Source organism: Pinus tabuliformis, chromosome 7 (assembly GCF_031772625.1).
Source record: "Pinus tabuliformis cultivar Carrire ecotype Pingquan chromosome 7, CPIR1, whole genome shotgun sequence".
In the NCBI taxonomy this organism is placed as follows: Eukaryota; Viridiplantae; Streptophyta; class Pinopsida; order Pinales; family Pinaceae; genus Pinus; species Pinus tabuliformis.
This window is the reverse complement of record NC_142293.1, coordinates 1,762,997,498-1,763,008,873: the sequence shown is the minus strand read 5'-3', so window position 1 is coordinate 1,763,008,873 and position 11,376 is coordinate 1,762,997,498. Positions and strand designations below refer to the sequence as shown.

General features: G+C 39.9%; 1 pseudogene; it reads right to left on the bottom strand.

Moving 5' to 3' along the window:
• Nucleotides 1-354: 354 nt before the first annotated feature.
• LOC149255396 (pentatricopeptide repeat-containing protein At2g13600 pseudogene) lies at nt 355-4,536 on the bottom strand (annotated as a pseudogene).
• Between the last annotated feature and the right edge of the window lie 6,840 nt (nt 4,537-11,376).

The following is an 11,376-nucleotide window of genomic DNA, read 5'->3' as shown; positions in this document are numbered from 1 at the left end:
TATTTATTTATTTTGTTATAATTGACATTATTTTTCAATTTAGAACATAGTTTTTAATTTTTATTTTTATTTTAAAGAGGAACCAACGAACACACTTACACATCCCCTCATAATGGGTACTGGGTTGTAAAATTAGCCTCTCAAGACAATAAAAAAACAAAAGTATTTAACCTAATGCGAAATTATATTAATGTAGTAAATGATAAAAATATTATAATAAATATAAGATACAAAATGGCTAGAAATAGACACATAAATCCATAACAAGATGCTGAAATTACATTTTATAATGATGCCCAAAAACCTAAGAAGGAAAGCGATTTTAATCAGCATTTTGTGAACAGCACTCAACTCTACCGTTTCCCTTTTAAAACCGTTACACCACCTAGCATGGGAGGGAGCAACAGTCCGGTTGGAATTCTTTGTCTAAAACATACTTTCAACTTTTACCCTTTAATTTTTAATTTCTTTGTCAATTTCTGTCATTGATTTCCACATTCTTCTTTTCTTCAAAGTTAAACAACTTTCTTCAGTTAAATGCTTCTTTCATACCATTCTCATGCTCAGCACAAGCCTTCTTTACAGCTCCTAAACTATTTTCTCAAGTTTTCTTAATTTTGTTACATTCTTGCAAGATCATATTAAGCAGTTGCCAATGTGTTGTAACAATTGTCTCAGAATAATACCATTTCCTCATTATGATAGGTTTTCTCTAATTGCTTTTCCAGACGTCGAATTCATGACTATCATTGTTTTTAACACTTGAACTGTTCAATATACTTATGCATGCCGTCTTATAGCACTTTCTGTGAGTGTCGAGTTTGCAACGTAGGTTGTTGCCTACTCTGGACCGACGTGTGTGTCCATAGCCTAATTAAGCAGTCTGTAAGCTTCTCGGTATTCCTCACAACACATTTGTATTGTGGATAATTTGTTTCAATGCTTCATCAAGTCCAAGCCTAGCACAAAAAGCACATGCAACTTCCACGCACAATGCTTCCCCATAAACCAAAAACAACACCTAGTTCTGGGCTACCCATGTTATGCAAGATTGTGTCACTTGTTTTGTTTAGGATCGCCAATAACTCCCAAAGGAAGAATGTCCATCCTTGAACCAATGGAATGTTGAGATCCCTTACAATTATCTCCCAGCAATTTTCAAAGTGAACACAGTTGCAGAGTTGAAGTCACCAAATAACTGAAAATTCTTGATCTGGATTCTCTCAAGAGATGTCTAGATACAAGTAGAAGCTATTTAAGGATTCTTTTTAAGTGTTGCTCCTTAGAGAACACAGTATGATGAACAATCGAGATGTATTCATAGGGTAGGCGTTATCGCCTATTATTGGCCTCTAGGATAAAAGCAGTCCCAAAGGTCTGAAACCCAGAAGTTTGCCCTGTGGCAGATAGTGGTTTGAGTTTGCGCATCTTCCGCAAGTGACCCTAACCAACACAATGGTATAAGATAGCAAGGAGTTCTTCCGATCCAGCAGTTTGATCCATAATTTCTCATTCACGGGCATTGATAACATCCTTCCATACAGTAGCATCTTAGGATGGTATAGCCTTCCATGGCTAGGATCAAAAGATGCAGGGCTGGTAGTGGTACCTAGGCACCCAATGGTGAGAAAGGGTGTGGTAAGCCACAAAATGTTTTGGAAAAGTCATAATGCGCATAGATCTATGGTGGAGAATATCCCTTATTGATCAACATCCTGCGGCACAAAAACTTGCATCAGGCATACTCCCTGCCTCCTTCAACTACCCCAACAATTTTGCAATTTTGCATCATCTCCCTGGGTTTCTGAATGTGACCGGTCTCCCACAAGGAATGCATACACTTTATTATTGACTTCAATCCAGCTGCAGCCTGGCATCTTTTCCACCCTCTCATGTTTCATCATTTCCCTTACCTTTTCTACATCATCCCACCTGCCAACCAAAGCATATATGTTTGAGAGCAGCACATAATGTGCATCACGTTTATTTTCAGACTCAAAGAGACATTTGGCCACACGTTCTCCTAAGTCTGTATTATTATGTATTCTGCATGCACCAAGCAAAGATCCCCATACAGCACCATCTGGTTTTATTGGCATGTTGTTGATGAATTCTTCTGCCTCATCCAAAAGCCCTGCACGGCCAAGAATATCAACCATACAACAGTAGTGTTCTGTGGTGGGGATGATGTGATAATCTCTACTCATGCAAAGAAAGTAGTGCCGGCCATCATCAACTAACCCTGCATGGCAGCATGCAGATAAAACCCCAACAAAGGTGATCTGATCTGGCTTTGTCATAGAGAGTTGCATTTGCTGAAAGAGATGGAGAGCCTCCTTGCCACAGCCATGCATAGCATTTCCTAAAATGATGGCATTCCATGAGACCACATCTCTTCTAGGCATCTTGTCAAACACATCGAATGCATCCTCTATGCTCCCACATTTAGCATACATGTCTATGAGAGAATTCCCAACAAAGACATCTGATTGTAGCTCACACTTAATTACCAGACCATGGATCTCCTTTCCGTCAGGGAGGGTTGCCAAGCTGGCACATGCTGAAAGAGTACTTGCGAAGGTTTCGGAGCTTGGCTTTACACCTGCATGTTGCATTTGTCGAAAGAACTGCAGGGACTCATTATAACATCCATTCTGTGCATATCCTGCAATCATTGTGGTCCATGAAATCGCATTGCACTCAGGCATTTTCTGAAAGAGTTTCAGAGCTTCATCAACAAATCCCATCTGCAAGTATCCTGCAATCATTGCATTCCACGAGACAACATTTTTTTCAGAGAATTTTTCAAATAGCTCAAGGGCTTCATCAACAAGTCCACTCTGCATATATCCTGCAATCATTGCATTCCATGAAACTACATCCCGTCGAGTCATGGTGTCAAAGACTCTGCGCGCATCCTCCACATTACTGCATTTGGCATACATGTGTAGGAGGGCATTCCCCACATAGACATCACACTGAAATCCGTTTCTAATTATGTCTGCATGAACCTCCCTGCCCTCGTGAAGAGCTACCAAATTGGCACATGCTGGAAGAAGACTAGAAAAGGTGTCCGAGTTCGGTTTCACACCTGTGCATCGCATTTCTCGAAAGAACTTCAGTGCCTCATCAAATTTTGCATTTTTCCTGTATCCTGAAATCATCGCAGTCCAAGAGACCACATTCCGTTCCGGCATTTCCTGAAAGAACCTCATGGCCTCGTCAACGTACCCAATCCGTGCATACCCTGCAACCATTGCAGTCCATGAAACAACATTACGCTCGGGCATTTTCTGAAAGAGATCAAAAGCCTCGTTAACACACCCATTCTCCGTATATCCTACAATCATTGCAGTCCATGAGACTACATTCTTTTCAGTCATTTTATCAAACACTTCCCATGCATCTTCTATGCTCCCACACTTCACATACATATCAACAAGTGCATTACCCACAAAGATATTGAACTGAAACCCATTTCTAATGACATTTTCATGTATCTCCTTGCCTTGTTCCAAAGCTGCAAAATTGCCACAGGCCGGAAGCACACTAGCCAGGGTAAAAGAATCCGGCTTCACACCATCAACATGCATTTTCTGAAACAATCTCATTGCCTCACCAAAATACCCACTCTGTGCATACCCTGCAATCATTGTGCTCCATGAAACCACATCCAATTCAGCCATTTCCACAAACGCACTGCATGCATCCTCTATGCTCCCACATTTACAATACATGTCTACAAGAGCATTCCCCACAAAGATATCATCCTGACAACCACTTCTAATTATACCCCCATGGACCTTCCTGCCATCTTCCAAAGCTACCGAATTGGCACAAACGTGGATAACACTTGCAAACGTGAACTCGTCAGCCTGAATACCTGTTTGTTGCATTTGATAAAACAGCTTCAAGGCCTCATCAAAATAGCCATGGTTAGCATAAGCTCCAATCATTGCATTCCATGAAACGATATTTCGTTCAGGCATTTCCTCAAACACCTTGCACGCATCCTTCAGACTTTGGCACTTTGCATACATAATAAGAAGTTTGGTTTCTAAGAAAACATCTGGTAGTCTTCCAGATTCCACCATGTGGGCATGGACTAGCTTGCCTTCTGCCAGAGTTTTCTTGTTGATGCAGCACTGCAAGAGAGAAGAATAGGTGTAGAAGTCTACCCAAAGACCTCCTAATTTACGCAGAGCCTCATTTAATCGGCCCTGCTTGCACAGTACTTTTACACTTGAATCTGAATTACCCGGGAAGTGGTTACAGACATTGTCTTCTTGTACAGTAATGGATTTAGTACTGAGAACATGCTTGAGAAGATCTACTAAAGGTTTTTTCTTCTGCTTCCGTATGGGATATGCAATCAAGTTTGGCAATTTCATTTTCCATTTCTGTGTGTTCTTACTTTGTAATAAATATCACTATTTGTTTTGAACCTGCGACATGGTTTGTCAGAAAGGTAAATCAGTGCTCACTGAAAGCTCGTCATCTACAGATCTTATCGATTATTTTTCCTTGTTTATGTAAAAGAATTTCACTGGTATAATTAAAAAAAAAAAATGAGAGAAAGGCCTCTTTTTAATGTAGAAAAAATTAATTGCGAATATGATAAAAGTTAATAGTTAATAAGTACGTAAAACTTAATGTTAATAAGCAATTAGGTAAGTTAATGATTAATAAGTGATCAATGAGATGCATTCAACTAATAAAGATATGGAATAGATGTCTTGTGGGTTTTTTTTCGAAGAAGCTGCAAATCAAAACACATGTGGTATGGCCAATGCATTGTCATAAATCCTATTCATTTTTATCATTTTTGATGGTACCAGCACAAATACTTGAGTCGAGGATCATTGTTCTTTTTGGAGTTTTATTTTGTAGTGTCTCAGTTCAAGATTACATATTTCGCTGCCCTTGTTAATTTGGTCACAATCTCATCCAAGTTGAAGCAAACGTTCCAAAGAATTCACTTGATGTCCTCTTGTCCTACAAATAATTTATAGTTGTCTACCTACTTGTCTTGAAGAACCATGCATAACAATGTTTCCATTTATTGGTGCACTGTGAATGAGTGAAGGAAGTGGAGCCTATGCTTCCTAAACTTCCCCGAGTCAGGAATCCAGTTGAGGCGACTACCTTCGACCTCAAAATCAGAGAATAATGTTTGGTCACTGAACTCCTTTGACTCTAGGAGGATAATATCCTTCTTGACTTTAGGAGGGACTGAATCAAACTAGTTCACCATTGATTCCCATCCCAACAACCGTTGACAAGAGGAAGACGAGCCAATTGCACCACCTGGATGACTAGGCATTCTTTGTCGAGGAGCCATAATACTAGAGCGATAGGATTGATACAATAAATGAATGTAAAACCAAGGTGAAAACATAAGGAGATAGACTGTCAATTAGGAGGCAGTAGACTCAACAAGAATGAAATTATCAGCAAGGGAATAAATAAGGTAAAATGAGCTTGTGTAGGGAATCAAAAGTAGAAGAATTGTCGAGAATTTCAACCAGTCAACCACACTGAATATATCCCAATTTGTGAGAGATAGAGAAAGTGGAGAGCTGAAGACCTAAAGCAAATAACACCATCAAAACCAAATGGAAAAGGTACCTGGGTACCAAACCCCACAAACCATAATTAGACAATTGAAGGAAATGCCCACATAGTCAGGACCTTGAAGTGACGAGGTGAGTAGAACTGTCACCAGTTCAAAGGATGGATCAGTCCTTTTATTATGAAGAAAGAGGATGAAAAACATTGACAATTATCTAAACTCCCAAAACAGCAGAGACGGTACCAGAAGGCTTTCTTCATAAATAATGGACAAAAACTATAATAAAGATGATAATGGTAATGAAACAACCTCCCCCAAATCTTATGGATATCGGCGACTGAAACCAAGAGTTGCGCGACGAGGAGAAATCCTCTTCACCAGTATAGAGGACATAACTATGTTTCCACCCTGTGAAAAATCCCATGCATTTATAAAGGGGCATCGACATGAAAGGACCCAGCATTTGAAGGCAATTACCAAAGTGTGAGAGGTCCAGATAAGGACATGTGTGCAACCCGACACACTCTTTGAAGATCACAAACCTCCCATAAATCATACGCTTATGAATGAGCGTTGTGCTTCACATGTCATGATCTCCTCCGACTATGACCAATCTGCCCTACGCAAGCCTAACCATATCAATCGTTAAGAGATGATCTCGGTTAACAAAGAGAATTTCGTACTCCATTATAAATGCTTCCACCTGCAAGCATTTGAAATGATAGGACCAGAGTAGGTGATCTTGACATTGTGAGCTGCAAAGGTGCCACATGAGGACCAATAGGTGACAAATGTAGGGTCTGGCTCCCGATCCAAAGTTCGCCAACCTGGGCACCATTTGTATTTTTGGCATGTTAATCATGCTTTTTGATATTACAGTGGGTCATAATAACACCCCCATCAGGGACGTTTCCTTCCACTGAAGACCTATCCTATTCCACCCACTTTTTGATTCTTTAGATGCCTTCCCTAAATGACGTAACCAACCATGCTTCATCCAAGGCTAGGTGTTATTCTTGGCTGCCCCAATTGGAAAGTGCATCAACTACCATGTTTCCTTCCCTCCGCATATGCTAAGGGATAATGTAATCAAACCTTAGTAATAATTCCTAAATATTAGAAACCACCTCCTATAAATGCCAACTGTACATTGTTTTGTGTGTGGGTTGGCCATTTACCAATCACTGTATACACTAAATGATCACCTGAGAATCTCCATGAAATTCAATCAAGCAATAACCTTCTTTGGATGCAATTTGTAAACCTTTTTCAATAGCCAAGAATTTTGCAAGGTTGTTTAAGGTCACGTTGCACGAACATGCGTATATATGCAAACGTTGGGATTTATCATTTTGAAAAATCCCTCCATATCCAACCGCACCAGGATTTCCCTTGGATGCACCATCGAAACTCAACTTCAAGAAGGAGCTTGGGGGTGGAGTATATGTGCTATTTGTAGGATGACTAAAGTGTGGTAGAACGGATAGATAGGGAGCAGACATAGAACAATTCAAATTGAGTGCCTTCAAAATATGTGCTTTTGACTCCTCCACTTTCCGATTATCAATATTCTAAGAGGACAGAAGAATAGTTTCGTGAACATTAAGAAGGATCACCTCTTTTAATGTTGGCACTGACCTTTTCTTCATATTAAAAACTCGGAGATTTGGTTCTTTCCATAAATTCCAAAGGGTAAAACCTAATGCCAATTGCTAGGCTCATGAAACAATAGGGTTTTTGAACTTTTGATCAAACCATTGATCCAAGAGAGTCTTCAAATCTAGAGAGGGGGGTCAACTAATGTGAAGATTTGAGGAACTTATTTCCCAAATGCCTCCTGCAAAGAGACATGTAAGGAAAATATGCTTTGGTGACTCCTCCGCTTGAAAGCAAAGTTGACATAATGACGGTCCCTCATATCCTTTTCTATGAAGGTGATCCCAGGTGAGAGTGCACCCCGAAGTTATTAGCCTGGGAAAAGTTGATAACTTTTGCCACCATGAACCATCCCATATCCAATTCCACATGACTACCTTATCCTCTAACGAGAAAAATGCAAATAAGGAGTAGGCTTCTTTAAGAGTAAAAAAACTTGATGATTGTTGACCCCATCTTAAAATGTCATTCTTTTGGGAAACCCTAATATGCCTATCCTTAAGTATCCTTTGGAACTCCTCCCATGGATAGGTGGCATTAGTAGTAGGCCAATCACTTTTATCCTTCCATTGTCGCCACTAATGTCCATCGACTAGTGGTTTCCAAAAGTTTGTTAGCTTAAATGCCCCCACAACTTTTGATAAGATTTTAATGGAATATAGACTTTGTTGCTCCTCCAAGTGGGGATGTTTTTGCCAAGCATCCTCCCAGAAAGACACTATCATTCCTCCTTTTACCTCTCAGAATGCATATTGTCTAACAAGATCTTTACCTTTCTATGCCCAAGTCCAGGTACTAGATCCTTGAATGATCCCATCAAAACACAGTCGCCCCTCTTGTGATTGCAAAGGCGCGTATTTTCTAAGCTAAATGTACTTTTGAAGTTCGGCGCCTCCCTTTACCCAAAGCCACCATAATTTAATATTGTATTCATAGGTAATCAATTTTGGATCACGTAGCCCCAAACCTCCCATCAATTTTGATCTAGTCATCTTGTCCCATCCTACAAGAGACCACTTGCATGCTTTTGTTGATCCCTTACATAGGAAGTCACTCCATAATGAAAAAAGATGATGAAAAACTACTTTGGGGATGGGTATCACCACCATTTGATAATTTGGAATTGCCTGCAATACTGCTTTGGTAAGCAGTAGGCGATTGGGGAAATTGAAGGCTCGAAAAGCCCAATTATCGACCCTTATTCAAATCCTTTCTAGAAGATCTTCCCAAGTTTAAACCTGGTTGTAATATAAAACCAAAGGCACTCCCAAATATTTAGATGACAATTATGCCCTTTGAAATCCCAACATTCAAGTCAAGTGTGTCTATATAGCCTCCTACCAATTAAAAAAGAAGACGTTGGTTTTATCGTTGTTCACCATTGTTCCCGAAGTACCCATGAAAGTCTATAAAATATTTCATAGTCCCTTCACTTATTTTAATGTGGGCATCTCATAGGGTACAACATCATCAACAAATTATTGATGCGTGATAAGAAGATCTTCACTAAACAAACAGAGACTAGATATATGACCCAAAGCACATGATTTCTTATACATTATCCCTAACCCTTCCATAGCTAAAATAAAAATAAAGGGTGAGAGAGGGTCTCCTTACCTCTGACCTTTGGAGGAGGTGAAGGTAAATGAAGGTGACTCGTTGATCAAAATAGAGAAAAAAGAAGATGATATAAGAGACGCCACCTAGGAAATCCATTACCCAAAGAATCCAAAAGCACATAAGACATGTAACAAATAGTCCCAACTAATTTGATCATAGGCCTTAGACAAATCTAGTTTGATTATCATACCTGGACGTTTTTGTAGAATTTCCCACTGTAGATCAACAAATTATGCAATATACTAAAGCAAAATACAAGATCTACTTCTACAACAAACTTGTGGAAGCTTAATCGAATTTGAGCAAGATCAAATAGAACACATATAACTGAGAATGAGAAATCAATCGCACATGAACACAGAAGAATACTCTGGGGAAAGCCTCAGCTAAAAACCCTGATCTCTGTATTATCATACAAGTGGAAATATGTTCAGATTACACAAAGCATCAGCTCAAAAGTTATCTTGCTCTCAATACAATCCAACGATATAGCTCAAAGACTGAATAGACACAAGATATGCCTTCCCTCAACCCTCCAAGCCTCCTATTTTCTTGCACAGTTTTCCTTGGGGTCCAATACTGCCACCTGTGTGAATTGGCCTCATCACACGCTCATCAAACCCAAAAGTAACTGCGCAATCTCGAAGGAATGAATTCCTTCTGCATGCAAGAGATATCCTCCATGGAATATTCCTGCAACTGATTGTACACTATCCCATCATCTAATCTCAACTGGGTCTCTGTCTAAACTGACATGCATGAGTTATTTATGAGAAAATATTCAGTTATCTGAAGTGCAGCAATTACATGCATGCATGCATTAACTAACCGAATTCACAATTAGTTCAACAAACTATTTGAACTAATCTAACTGGACTTAACTCAATTAACTAAGCTAACTAATTACAACTCAAAGTACAACTCATCCTGATCTCCTTTAATCAAGGGATAACTTACTCAATCAATGGAGAAATTGTTGCATGTCCTCACATAGACTTCATGTTTGATTTTCTACAACTAATTAACTCAAGATGAATTAATAATTATTTTACAAACAGCTGCTAAGATCAAATTCAAATTTAATTTTAATTCTCAATTTTAGTTTAGGGCTAACTAAATTGGAATGTATCCCGAAATGCTATTTATAGCAGTGCTAATTTTAGCAATTCTATTTTTAGCATTTCTTGTTGCTATTTTCAACACTCCCTCTCAACAAGAAAGGGATTATCAGTAACCCCAATCCTATCTCTGTGGAACTCCAACTTGCATTTTGACAATTCCTTAGTCAAAATATATGCATCCTATTCCTCGGTCGAAACATACAGCAACAACATGATCCTCTTGACCACACAGTCTCAAAGATGGTGATACTGGATATCAATGTGCTTGGACCTGTCATGAAAAACTAGATTCTCAGAGAGTTTGATACAACTCTGATTATTGCAGTAGATCACAGTTGGATCCATCCTCTAACCAAACAATCCCACTAGAATCTTCCGCATCCGAATGGCCTTGCATGCTGCCTGACTTGCAGCCATGTATTCAGCCTCTTCTGAGCTAAGTGAAACTGAGCTTTGTTTCCTACTGTACCAGGAAACTACAGCTGAACCAAGGTTGAAGATTCCTCCAAAATTGCTCTTCTGGTCTAATGGACTCCCTGCCCAACCCACATCTGTGAAGCCTTGAAGCTCCACTCCCTCTGTCCGTTTGTACCACAATCCACACTAATATGTGCTTCTGAGGTATCTCAACACATGCTTCGCTGCCTTCCAAAACAGCTTGGTAGGCTGAACCATAGCTTGACTCAGCTAGTTTACTACAAAGCATAAGTCTGGTCGTGTGTTCACTAGATACATAAGTGAACCCACAAGCTGCCGATAAATAATAGCAGCTACTACTTCACTTGAAGTAGCATCCTCTTTCCTCCAGTTCCCAGCTAGAGGAGTCTGCATGGGCTTGCACTTCTCCATGTGAAAGCACCTGAGTATCTCATTGGCATACTTGCCTTGAGATACAAATAGTTCCCCATATTTCTGCCACACTTCCATGCCTAGAAAGTAGTGCATAAGACCCATGTCTTTCATCTCGAACAGACTTGATCAACTGATCATCACCTGTCAAAATCAGATCGTCCACATAAAGAACAGTGATCAATGGCTTACCTTCTACCATGATGTGGTAAAGGTTCGCATCCGCTTCACTCTTGGTGAAGCCCAACCTGGTGAAATAGTTGTCGATCCTGGTGTACCAAGCACGAGGTGCTTGCTTCAGCCCATACAAAGCCCTCTTGAGTCGACATTAATGCAACTCACGATCGAAGGTCTCGAAACCTTCTGGTTGCTCAATGTACACCTCTTCCTCAATCTTCCCATTGAGGAACGCGGTCTTCACATCCATCTGATGGATCTTCCAATCCATCTGAGTTGATAGTGCCAACATCGATCTGATAGATGAGTACCTTGCTACAGGAGCAAAGGTCTCATCGTAGTCGATCCCCTTGACTTGTGAGAAACCATGGGCAATAGACC